Below are 13,087 nucleotides of genomic sequence, written 5' to 3'. Positions count from 1 at the left end.
GGATTAGATACAGAGTAAAGCTCCCTCTACACTGTCCCCATCAAACACTCCCAGGACAGGTACAGCACGGCGTTAGATACAGAGTAAAGCTCTCTCTACACTGTCCCCATCAAACACTCCCAGGACAGGTACAGCACGGGGTTAGATACAGAGTAAAGCTCCCGCTACACTGCCCCCATCAAACATTCCCAGGACAGGTACAGCACGGGGTTAGATACAGAGTAAATCTCCCTCTACACTGTCCCCGTCAAACACTCCCAGGACAGGTACAGCACGGGGTTAGATACAGAGTAAAGCTCCCTCTACACTGTCCCCATCAAACACTCCCAGGACAGATACAGCACGGGGTTAGATACAGAGTAAAGCTCCCTCCACACTGTCCCCATCAAACACTCCCAGGACAGGTACAGCACGGGGTTAGATACAGAGTAAAGCTCCCTTTACACTGTCCCCATCAAACACTCCCAGGACAGGTACAGCACGGGGTGAGATACAGAGTAAAGCTCCCTCTACACTGTCCCCATCAAACACTCCCAGGACAGGTATAGCACGGGGTGAGATACAGAGTAAAGCTCCCTCTACACTGTCCCCATCAAACACTCCCAGGACAGGTACAGCACGGGGTTAGATACAGAGTAAACCTCCCTCTACACTGTCCCCATCAAACACTGCCAGGACAGGTACAGCACGGGGTTAGATACAGAGTAAAGCTCCCTCTACACTGTCCCCATCAAACACTCCCAGGACAGGTACAGCACGGGGTTAGATACAGAGTAAAGCTCCCTCTACACTGTCCCCATCAAACATTCCCAGGACAGGTACAGCACGGGGTTAGGTACAGAGTAAAGCTCCCTCTACACTGTCCCCATCAAACACTCCCAGGACAGGTACAGCACGGGGTTAGATACAGAGTAAAGCTCCCTCTACACTGTCCCCATCAAACACCCCCAGGACAGGTACAGCACAGGGTTAGATACAGAGTAAAGCTCCCTCTACACTGTCCCCATCAAACACTCCCAGGACAGGTACAGCACGGGGTTAGATAGAGTAAAGCTCCCTCTACACTGTCCCCATCATACACTCCCAGGACAGGTACAGCACGGGGTTAGATACAGAGTAAAGCTCCCTCTACACTGTCCCCATCAAACACTCCCAGGACAGGTACAGCACGGGGTTAGATACAGAGTAAAGCTCCCTCTACACTGTCCCCATCAAACACTCCCAGGACAGGTACAGCACGGGGTTAGATACAGAGTAAAGCTCCCTCTACACTTTCCCCATCAAACACTCCCAGGACAGGTACATCACGGGGTTAGATACAAAGTAAAGCTCCCTCTACACTGCCCCCATCAAACATTCCCAGGACAGGTACAGCACGGGGTTAGATAGAGTAAAGCTCCCTCTACACTGTCCCCATCATACACTCCCAGGACACGTACAGCACGGGATTAGATACAGAGTAAAGCTCCCTCTACACTGTCCCCATCAAACACTCCCAGGACAGGTACAGCACGGCGTTAGATACAGAGTAAAGCTCCCTCTACACTGTCCCCATCAAACACTCCCAGGACAGGTACAGCACGGGGTTAGATACAGAGTGAAGCTCTCTCTACACTGTCCCCATCAAACACTCCCAGGACAGGTACAGCACGGGGTTAGATACAGAGTAAAGCTCCCGCTACACTGCCCCCATCAAACATTCCCAGGACAGGTACAGCACGGGGTTAGATACAGAGTAAAGCTCCCTCTACACTGTCCCCGTCAAACACTCCCAGGACAGGTACAGCACGGGGTTAGATACAGAGTAAAGCTCCCTCTACACTGTCCCCATCAAACACTCCCAGGAGAGATACAGCACGGGGTTAGATACAGAGTAAAGCTCCCTCTTCACTGTCCCCATCAAACACTCCCAGGACAGGTACAGCACGGCGTTAGATACAGAGTAAAGCTCTCTCTACACTGTCCCCATCAAACACTCCCAGGACAGGTACAGCACGGGGTTAGATACAGAGTAAAGCTCCCGCTACACTGCCCCCATCAAACATTCCCAGGACAGGTACAGCACGGGGTTAGATACAGAGTAAAGCTCCCTCTACACTGTCCCCGTCAAACACTCCCAGGACAGGTACAGCACGGGGTTAGATACAGAGTAAAGCTCCCTCTACACTGTCCCCATCAAACACTCCCAGGACAGATACAGCACGGGGTTAGATACAGAGTAAAGCTCCCTCCACACTGTCCCCATCAAACACTCCCAGGACAGGTACAGCACGGGGTTAGATACAGAGTAAAGCTCCCTTTACACTGTCCCCATCAAACACTCCCAGGACAGGTACAGCACGGGGTGAGATACAGAGTAAAGCTCCCTCTACACTGTCCCCATCAAACACTCCCAGGACAGGTATAGCACGGGGTGAGATACAGAATAAAGCTCCCTCTACACTGTCCCCATCAAACACTCCCAGGACAGGTACAGCACGGGGTTAGATACAGAGTAAACCTCCCTCTACACTGTCCCCATCAAACACTGCCAGGACAGGTACAGCACGGGGTTAGATACAGAGTAAAGCTCCCTCTACACTGTCCCCATCAAACACTCCCAGGACAGGTACAGCACGGGGTTAGATACAGAGTAAAGCTCCCTCTACACTGTCCCCATCAAACATTCCCAGGACAGGTACAGCACGGGGTTAGGTACAGAGTAAAGCTCCCTCTACACTGTCCCCATCAAACACTCCCAGGACAGGTACAGCACGGGGTTAGATACAGAGTAAAGCTCCCTCTACACTGTCCCCATCAAACACCCCCAGGACAGGTACAGCACAGGGTTAGATACAGAGTAAAGCTCCCTCTACACTGTCCCCATCAAACACTCCCAGGACAGGTACAGCACGGGGTTAGATAGAGTAAAGCTCCCTCTACACTGTCCCCATCATACACTCCCAGGACAGGTACAGCACGGGGTTAGATACAGAGTAAAGCTCCCTCTACACTGTCCCCATCAAACACTCCCAGGACAGGTACAGCACGGGGTTAGATACAGAGTAAAGCTCCCTCTACACTGTCCCCATCAAACACTCCCAGGACAGGTACAGCACGGGGTTAGATACAGAGTAAAGCTCCCTCTACACTGTCCCCATCAAACACTCCCAGGACAGGTACATCACGGGGTTAGATACAAAGTAAAGCTCCCTCTACACTGCCCCCATCAAACATTCCCAGGACAGGTACAGCACGGGGTTAGATAGAGTAAAGCTCCCTCTACACTGTCCCCATCATACACTCCCAGGACACGTACAGCACGGGATTAGATACAGAGTAAAGCTCCCTCTACACTGTCCCCATCAAACACTCCCAGGACAGGTACAGCACGGCGTTAGATACAGAGTAAAGCTCCCTCTACACTGTCCCCATCAAACACTCCCAGGACAGGTACAGCACGGGGTTAGATACAGAGTGAAGCTCTCTCTACACTGTCCCCATCAAACACTCCCAGGACAGGTACAGCACGGGGTTAGATACAGAGTAAAGCTCCCGCTACACTGCCCCCATCAAACATTCCCAGGACAGGTACAGCACGGGGTTAGATACAGAGTAAAGCTCCCTCTACACTGTCCCCGTCAAACACTCCCAGGACAGGTACAGCACGGGGTTAGATACAGAGTAAAGCTCCCTCTACACTGTCCCCATCAAACACTCCCATGAGAGATACAGCACGGGGTTAGATACAGAGTAAAGCTCCCTCCACACTGTCCCCATCAAACACTCCCAGGACAGGTACAGCACGGGGTTAGATACAGAGTAAAGCTCCCTTTACACTGTCCCCATCAAACACTCCCAGGACAGGTACAGCACGGGGTGAGATACAGAGTAAAGCTCCCTCTACACTGTCCCCATCAAACACTCCCAGGACAGGTATAGCACGGGGTGAGATACAGAGTAAAGCTCCCTCTACACTGTCCCCATCAAACACTCCCAGGACAGGTACAGCACGGGGCTAGATACAGAGTAAAGCTCCCTCTACACTGTCCCCATCAAACACTGCCAGGACAGGTACAGCACGGGGTTAGATACAGAGTAAAGCTCCCTCTACACTGTCCCCATCAAACACTCCCAGGACAGGTACAGCACGGGGTTAGATACAGAGTAAAGCTCCCTCTACACTGTCCCCATCAAACACTCCCTGGACAGGTACAGCACGGGGTTAGGTACAGAGTAAAGCTCCCTCTACACTGTCCCCATCAAACACTCCCAGGACAGGTACAGCACGGGGTTAGATACAGAGTAAAGCTCCCTCTACACTGTCCCCATCAAACACCCCCAGGACAGGTACAGCACAGGGTTTGATACAGAGTAAAGCTCCCTCTACACTGTCCCCATCAAACACTCCCAGGACAGGTACAGCACGGTGTTAGATACAGAGTAAAGCTCCCTCTACACTGTCCCCATCAAACACTCCCAGGACAGGTACAGCACGGGGTTAGATACAGAATAAAGCTCCCTCTACACTGTCCCCATCAAACACTCCCAGGACAGGTACAGCACGGGGTTAGATACAGAGTAAAGCTCCCTCTACACTGTCCCCATCAAACACTCCCAGGACAGGTACAGCACGGGGTTAGGTACAGAGTAAAGCTCCCTCTACACTGTCCCCATCAAACACTCCCAGGACAGGTACAGCACGGGGTTAGATACAGAGTAAAGCTCCCTCTACACTGTCCCCATCAAACACCCCCAGGACAGGTACAGCACAGGGTTAGATACAGAGTAAAGCACCCTCTACACTGTCCCCATCAAACACTCCCAGGACAGGTACAGCACGGTGTTAGATACAGAGTAAAGCTCCCTCTACACTGTCCCCATCAAACACTCCCAGGACAGGTACAGCACGGGGTTAGATACAGAGTAAAGCTCCCTCTACACTGTCCCCATCAAACACTCCCAGGACAGGTACAGCACGGGGTTAGATACAGAGTAAAGCTCCCTCTACACTGTCCCTATCAAACACTCCCAGGACAGGTACAGCACGGGGTTAGGTACAGAGTAAAGCTCCCTCTACACTGTCCCCATCAAACTCTCCCAGGACAGGTACAGCACGGGGTTAGATACAGAGTAAAGCTCCCTCTACACTGTCCCCATCAAACACCCCCAGGACAGGTACAGCACGGGGTTAGATACAGAGTAAAGCTCCCTCTACACTGTCCCCATCAAACACTCCCAGGACAGGTACAGCACGGGGTTAGATACAGAGTACAGCTCCCTCTACACTGCCCCCATCAAACACTCCAAGGACAGGTACAGCACGGGGTTAGATACAGAGTAAAGCTCCCTCTACACTGTCCCCATCAAACACCCCCAGGACAGGTACAGCACGGGGTTAGATACAGAGTAAAGCTCCCTCTACACTGTCCCCATCAAACACTCCCAGGACAGGTACAGCACGGTGTTAGATACAGAGTAAAGCTCCCTCTACACTGTCCCCATCAAACCCTCCCAGGACAGGTACAGCACGGGGTTAGATACAGAGTAAAGCTCCCTCTACACTGTCCCCATCAAACACTCCCAGGACAGGTACAGCACGCGGTTAGATACAGAGTAAAGCTCCCCCTACACTGTCCCCATCAAACACTCCCAGGAGAGGTACAGCACGGGGTTAGATACAGAGTAAGATTGAGTCTTGCAGAGGGAGTGATCAGCGGGGCACTGTAGGACAACACTGAAATTGTTCGATCACTGAGGGTAACTGTGACTTACTCGCTCTCTTTGTTCTTAATGGAGATGAATGCAGTGGATATCGCTTCCTCTTTCTATCTTATTGTCGTGGTGTCTTACCCTCAGTACTGCCCTGTTGCGCTGGTAAAGATGAGCAGGTCTTCAAGAGTTTATCATCGTTGAACGGCTGTGGTTGCTGGGATGAGGAGGGTGGGCACGCTGTCTCGCAGTTCAGTGTCTGTACCACCCGGACACTCTCCCTGTGATCAGGGTGTAGCAGATGTGAAAGTCTTTGTGATCTGCAGAACGTGGAAATAATCCAATCCAGATGGATTCAAACCTTACCCCCTCACTCCCCAACATTCCAGCCCATTTTGCTGAGCCTTGTGTGAAGCTGTCTGTGGGACCCTTCTTCTGACAAATTCTTCCTTCAACAAAGAGCTTTCTAAAATTAGCTGCAATGTTCAGCACACAACAGGAAATGGATTCGCAGTTTGCGATCTCTCTATCAGGGACTGTCAGTCACGGCCGTTTGATAGAAATCTGCTGTTTCCCAGAGGCCAGCTGCAAGCCATTTCCTGCAAGACTTTTGACTTTTGCCCATGAGAAGTTCTCCTCCGCCGAGGCTTTTCCCTGGGAAATAACCAGCCCCGGACAGCCCAAGCCAGGATCTGGAGAGGCTTCGAGGAGCTCAAACCAGTGACTTTTGCCCCTGCATATTTTTGACTGGGATGCAGGGAGTGGTGGGGGAGTATCTTTGCTGTAGATGTCGATGACATGCCCATTTCGCCAACCCCCCCCCCCCCCCCCCCCCCCCCCACCCCCCATTACGGACAGCCCAGGGAACTCACTATGAGATGCCAACGGGGCCATTGGCCAGGTTACTAGGGGAGTGTGTGGGCCCTGGTTGCCGACTCCACTTCCTGTGCTTTGCAAGATGCCCTCGCCATCTGGGAGCTGGGTCTGGATTCTCCGCTTCTCAGTCTAAGTGCTGATGCTGATGTGGGAACGGTGGCGTTTTATGTCCGAAAAACTGCGCAAAATGCCCACCGATCCCCCGTCTGGTGGGGGGGGGGGGCTAGCGGGCAGGCAGCGGAGAGAGCCCGACTCGAGCCGCCCATACGGCTGGAGAATTGCCGGGTATGTGGCCGCGCACGGCGGAGGCCACGCGTGGACCTGGCCTGCCAAATACTGCCCCCCTTTGGCCAGGGTCGCCACTCCTGGGCCACCCCCCGTCAGTGCCCCCAGCCATCGGCAAAGCCCCCCCCCCCCCCCCCCCCCCGTCTATGATGGCGCTGGACGCAGTCCGCAACTGCAACGCTGCGTTCCCCAAAGAGTGAGTGAGCGAGTGAGCGAGTGAGTGAGTGAGTGAGTGAGTGTGAGTTAGCGAGTGAGAGTGAGTGAGTGAGTGAGTGTGAGTGAGTGAGTGAGTGTGTGAGTTAGCGAGTGAGCGAGTGAGTGAGTGAGTGAGTGTGAGTTAGCGAGTGAGAGTGAGTGAGTGAGTGAGTGTGAGTGAGTGAGTGAGTGTGAGTGAGTGAGCGAGTGACTGAGTGACTGAGTGAGTGTGAGTTAGCGAGTGAGAGTGAGTGAGTGAATTAGTCAGTCAGTGAGTGAGAGAGTGTGTGAGTGAGAGAGTGAGTGAGTGAGCGAGTGAGAGTGAGTGAGTGAGTTAGTCAGTCAGTGAGTGAGAGAGTGTGTGAGTGAGTGAGTGAGTGAGTGAGTGAATGAGTGAGAGAGTGAGTGAGTGAGTGAGTGAGTGAGTGAGCGAGTGAGAGTGAGTGAGTGAGTTAGTCAGTCAGTGAGTGAGAGAGTGTGTGAGTGAGTGAGTGAGTGAGTGAATGAGTGAGTGAGAGAGTGAGTGAGTGAGTGAGTGAGTGAGAGTGAGTGAGTGAGTGAGTGAGTGAGAGAGTGAGTGAGTGAGCGAGTGAGTGAGTGTGCGAGTGAGTGAGTGAGTGAGAGTGAGTGAGTGAGAGTGAGTGAGTGAGTGAGAGTGAGTGAGTGAGTGAGTGAGTGAGTGAGCGAGTGAGAGTGAGTGAGTGAGTTAGTCAGTCAGTGAGTGAGAGAGTGTGTGAGTGAGTGAGTGAGTGAATGAGTGAGAGAGTGAGTGAGTGAGTGAGTGAGTGAGCGAGTGAGAGTGAGTGAGTGAGTTAGTCAGTCAGTGAGTGAGAGAGTGTGTGAGTGAGTGAGTGAGTGAATGAGTGAGTGAGAGAGTGAGTGAGTGAGTGAGTGAGAGTGAGTGAGTGAGTGAGTGAGAGAGTGAGTGAGTGAGCGAGTGAGTGAGTGTGCGAGTGAGTGAGTGAGTGAGAGTGAGTGAGTGAGTGAGTGAGTGAGCGAGAGAGTGAGTGAGTGAGCGAGTGAGTGAGTGTGCGAGTGAGTGAGTGAGAGTGAGTGAGCGAGTGAGTTAGTGAGTGAGTGAGTGAGTGTGAGTTAGCGAGTGAGAGTGAGTGAGTGAGTTAGTCAGTCAGTGAGTGAGAGAGTGTGTGAGTGAGTGAATGAGTGAGTGAGAGAGTGAGTGAGTGAGTGAGTGAGTGAGAGTGAGTGAGTGAGTGAGTGAGAGAGTGAGTGAGTGAGCGAGTGAGTGAGTGTGCGAGTGAGTGAGTGAGTGAGAGTGAGTGAGTGAGTGAGTGAGAGTGAGTCAGTGAGTGAGTGAGTGAGTGAGCGAGTGAGAGTGAGTGAGTGAGTTAGTCAGTCAGTGAGTGAGAGAGTGTGTGAGTGAGTGAGTGAGTGAATGAGTGAGAGAGTGAGTGAGCGAGTGAGTGAGTGAGCGAGTGAGAGTGAGTGAGTGAGTTAGTCAGTCAGTGAGTGAGAGAGTGTGTGAGTGAGTGAGTGAGTGAATGAGTGAGTGAGAGAGTGAGTGAGTGAGTGAGTGAGAGTGAGTGAGTGAGTGAGTGAGTGAGAGAGTGAGTGAGTGAGCGAGTGAGTGAGTGTGCGAGTGAGTGAGTGAGTGAGAGTGAGTGAGTGAGTGAGTGAGCGAGAGAGTGAGTGAGTGAGCGAGTGAGTGAGTGTGCGAGTGAGTGAGTGAGAGTGAGTGAGCGAGTGAGTTAGTGAGTGAGTGAGTGAGTGTGAGTTAGCGAGTGAGAGTGAGTGAGTGAGTTAGTCAGTCAGTGAGTGAGAGAGTGTGTGAGTGAGTGAGTGAGTGAGTGAGCGAGTGAGAGAGTGAGTGAGTGAGTGAGTGAGTGGGGCAGTGAGTGAGAGTGTGTGTGAGTGAGTTATTGTGTGAGGGAGTGAGTGAGTGAGTGAGTGAGTGAGCGAGTGAGAGTGAGTGAGCGAGTGAGTGAGTGAGTGAGTGAGTGAGAGTGAGTGAGTGAGTGAGCGAGTGAGTGAGTGAGTGAGTGAGTGTGAGTTTGCGAGTGAGAGTGACTGAGTGAGTGAGTGAGTGAGTGGGGCAGTGAGTGAGAGAGTGAGCGAGTGAGTGAGTGAGTGAGTGGGGCAGTGAGTGAGAGAGTGTGTGAGTGAGTTATTGTGTGAGGGAGTGAGTGAGTGAGTGAGTGAGTGAGCGAGTGAGAGTGAGTGAGTGAGCGAGTGAGTGAGTCAGTGAGTGAGCGAGTGAGTTAGTGAGTGAGTGAGTGTGTGAGTTAGCGAGTGAGAGTGAGTGAGTGAGTGAGTGAGTGTGAGTGAGCGAGTGAGTGTGAGTGAGTGAGTGAGCGAGTGAGTTAGTGAGTGAGTGAGTGAGTGTGAGTGAGCGAGTGAGAGTGAGTGAGTGAATGAGTGAGTGAGAGAGTGAGTGAGTGAGAGTGAGTGAGTGAGTGAGTGAGTGAGTGAGTGAGTGAGCGAGTGAGTGAGTGTGCGAGTGAGTGAGTGAGTGAGAGTGAGTGAGTGAGTGAGTGAGCGAGAGAGTGAGTGAGTGAGCGAGTGAGTGAGTGTGCGAGTGAGTGAGTGAGAGTGAGTGAGCGAGTGAGTTAGTGAGTGAGTGAGTGAGTGTGAGTTAGCGAGTGAGAGTGAGTGAGTGAGTTAGTCAGTCAGTGAGTGAGAGAGTGTGTGAGTGAGTGAATGAGTGAGTGAGAGAGTGAGTGAGTGAGTGAGTGAGTGAGAGTGAGTGAGTGAGTGAGTGAGAGAGTGAGTGAGTGAGCGAGTGAGTGAGTGTGCGAGTGAGTGAGTGAGTGAGAGTGAGTGAGTGAGTGAGTGAGAGTGAGTGAGTGAGTGAGTGAGTGAGTGAGTGAGCGAGTGAGAGCGAGTGAGTGAGTTAGTCAGTCAGTGAGTGAGAGAGTGTGTGAGTGAGTGAGTGAGTGAATGAGTGAGAGAGTGAGTGAGTGAGTGAGTGAGTGAGTGAGCGAGTGAGAGTGAGTGAGTGAGATAGTCAGTCAGTGAGTGAGAGAGTGTGTGAGTGAGTGAGTGAGTGAATGAGTGAGTGAGAGAGTGAGTGAGTGAGTGAGTGAGAGTGAGTGAGTGAGTGAGTGAGTGAGTGAGAGAGTGAGTGAGTGAGCGAGTGAGTGAGTGTGCGAGTGAGTGAGTGAGTGAGAGTGAGTGAGTGAGTGAGTGAGCGAGAGAGTGAGTGAGTGAGCGAGTGAGTGAGTGTGCGAGTGAGTGAGTGAGAGTGAGTGAGCGAGTGAGTTAGTGAGTGAGTGAGTGAGTGTGAGTTAGCGAGTGAGAGTGAGTGAGTGAGTTAGTCAGTCAGTGAGTGAGTGAGCGAGTGAGAGAGTGAGTGAGTGAGTGAGTGGGGCAGTGAGTGAGAGTGTGTGTGAGTGAGTTATTGTGTGAGGGAGTGAGTGAGTGAGTGAGTGAGTGAGCGAGTGAGAGTGAGTGAGTGAGTGAGTGAGTGAGTGAGAGTGAGTGAGTGAGTGAGCGAGTGAGTTAGTGAGTGAGTGAGTGAGTGTGAGTTCGCGAGTGAGAGTGAGTGAGTGAGTGAGTGAGTGAGTGGGGCAGTGAGTGAGAGAGTGAGCGAGTGAGTGAGTGAGTGAGTGGGGCAGTGAGTGAGAGAGTGTGTGAGTGAGTTATTGTGTGAGGGAGTGAGTGAGTGAGTGAGTGAGTGAGCGAGTGAGAGTGAGTGAGTGAGCGAGTGAGTGAGTGAGTGAGCGAGTGAGTTAGTGAGTGAGTGAGTGTGTGAGTTAGCGAGTGAGAGTGAGTGAGTGAGTGAGTGTGAGTGAGCGAGTGAGTGTGAGTGACTGAGTGAGCGAGTGAGTTAGTGAGTGAGTGAGTGTGAGTGAGCGAGTGAGAGTGAGTGAGTGAGTGAGTGAGTGAGCGAGTGAGAGAGTCAGTGTGAGTGAGTGAGCGAGTGAGTGAGTGAGCGAGTGAGTGAGTGAGCGAGTGAGTTAGTGAGTGAGTGTGAGTTAGCGAGTGAGAGTGAGTGAGTGAGTGAGTGTGAGTGAGCGAGTGAGTGTGAGTGAGTGAGCGAGTGAGTGAGTGAGTGAGTGAGTGAGTGAGCGAGTGAGTGAGTGAGTGAGTGAGTGAGAGTGAGTGAGAGTGAGTGAGTGAGTGAGTGAGCGAGCGAGTGAGTGAGTGAGTGAGTGAGAGTGAGTGAGTGAGTGAGTGAGTGAGAGTGAGTGAGTGAGTGAGTGAGTGAGCGAGTGAGTTAGTGAGTGAGTGAGTGAGTGTGAGTTAGCGAGTGAGAGTGAGTGAGTGAGTGTGAGTGAGCGAGTGAGTGTGAGTGAGCGAGTGAGTGAGTGAGTGTGAGTGAGCGAGTGAGAGTGAGTGAGTCAGTGAGAGTGAGTGAGTGAGTGAGTTAGTCAGTGAGTGAGTGAGTGAGCGAGTGAGAGTGAGTGAGTGAGTGAGTGTGAGTGAGCGAGTGAGAGTGAGTGAGTCAGTGAGTCAGTGAGTGAGTTAGTGAGTGAGTGAGTGAGTGTGAGTGAGTGAGTCAGTGAGTGAGTGAGTGAGTGAGTGAGAGTGAGTGAGTGAGTGAGTGTGTGTGTGTGAGTGAGTGAGTGAGCGAGTGAGTGAGTGAGTGAGCGAGTGAGTGTGAGTGAGCGAGTGAGTGAGTGATTGAGTGAGCGAGTGAGTGTGAGTGATTGAGTGAGTGAGTGAGAGTGAGTGAGTGAGTGAGTGAGTGAGTTAGTGAGTTAGTGAGTGAGTGAGTGAGTGAGTGAGTGATTGTGTGAGTGAGTGAGCAACTGAGTGAGTGTGTTGTTGTGTGAGTGAGTGAGTGAGTGTGTGAGTGAGTGAGTGAGCTAATTATTGTGTCAGTGAGTGAGTGAGTGTATGAGTGAGTGAGCGAGTGAGTGGGTGTGAGTGAGAGTTATTGTGTGAGTGAGTGAGTTATTGTGTGAGTGAGTTATTGTGTGAGTGAGTGTGTGAGTGAGTGAGCGAGTGAATGAGTGTGAGTGAGTGTGTGTGAATGAGTGAGAGAGTGAGTGAGTGAGTGAGTGAGCGAGTGAGTGAGCAGGTGAGTGAGCGAGCGAGTGAGTGAGAGAGTGAGCGAGTGTGTGAGTGAGTGAGCGATTGTGTGAGTGAGCGAGAGTGTGAGTAAATGAGTGAGTGAGCGAGTGTGTGTGAGTGATTGTGTGAGCGAGTGAGTGAGTGAGTGAGTGAGTGAGCGAGTGTGTGAGTGGGTGAGTGAGTGAATGAGCGAGTGAGCGAGCGGGTGAGTGAGCAAGTGAGAGAGAGTGAGAGAGTGAGTGAGCGAGTGAGTGAGCGAGTGAGCCAGTGAGTGAGTGAGTGAGTGAGTGTGTCAGTGAGTGAGTGAGCGAGTGAGTGAACGAGTGAGCAAGTGAGCGAGTGAGTGAGCGAGTGAGTGAGCCAGTGAGTGAGTGAGCGAGTGAGTGACTGAGCGAGTGAGCAAGCGAGTGAGCCAGTGAGTGAGCGAGTGAGTGAGTGAGTCCGTGAGTGAGTGGGCGAGTGTGTGAGCGAGTGAGCGAGTGAGTGTGAGTGAGCGAGTGAGTGAGTGAGCGAGCGAGTGAGCGAGTGTGTGAGTTATTGTGTGAGTGAGTGAGTGATTGTGTGAGCGAGTGAGCGAGTATATGTGAGTGAGTGAGCTAATTATTGTGTGAGTGAGTGTATGAGTGAGTGAGCGAGTGTGTGAGTGAGTGAGTTATTGTGTGAGTGAGTGAGCTAATTATTGTGTGAGTGAGTGAGTGTGTGAGTGAGTGAGTGAGAGAGTGAGCGAGTGTGTGAGTGAGAGAGTGAGCGAGTGTGTGAGTGAGCGAGTGTGTGAGCGAGTCAGTGAGTGAGCGAGTGAGCGAGCAAGTGGACTAGTGAGCGAGTGAGTGAGCGTGTGAGTGAGCGAGCGAGTGAGTGAGTGAGTGAGTGAGCGAGTGAGTGAGCGAGTGAGCGAGTGAGTGAGCGAGTGAGTGTGTGAGTAACTGAGCCAGTGAGTGAGTGAGTGAGTGTGAGTGAGTGAGTGGGCGAGTGTGTGAGCGAGTGAACGAGTGAGCGTGTGACTGAGTGAGTGAGTGAGCGAGTGTGTGTGAGTGAGTCAGTGAGCGAGTGAGTGAGCGAGTGTATG

At 52.2% G+C, this 13,087-nt stretch overlaps 1 protein-coding gene across 4 annotated transcripts in view; it reads right to left on the bottom strand.

The window, feature by feature from the left end:
- LOC140405525 (calcitonin gene-related peptide type 1 receptor-like) overlaps positions 1–6,257 on the bottom strand; it is a 187,602-nt gene extending 181,345 nt beyond the window's left edge. For 2 of the 4 annotated variants that reach the window (XM_072494077.1, XM_072494078.1), the window contains exon 1: positions 5,755–6,257. The gene's annotated coding sequence lies outside the window, so the exon portion shown is untranslated. The remainder of the gene's footprint in view (positions 1–5,754) is intronic. The other 2 variants (XM_072494079.1, XM_072494080.1) reach the window with 1 other exon arrangement.
- Between the last annotated feature and the right edge of the window lie 6,830 nt (positions 6,258–13,087).

This window comes from Scyliorhinus torazame, chromosome X (genome assembly GCF_047496885.1).
Source record: "Scyliorhinus torazame isolate Kashiwa2021f chromosome X, sScyTor2.1, whole genome shotgun sequence".
NCBI lineage: Eukaryota > Metazoa > Chordata > Chondrichthyes > Carcharhiniformes > Scyliorhinidae > Scyliorhinus > Scyliorhinus torazame.
Note: the sequence above shows the minus strand (reverse complement) of the source record. Positions and strands in the feature narration are given on the sequence as shown.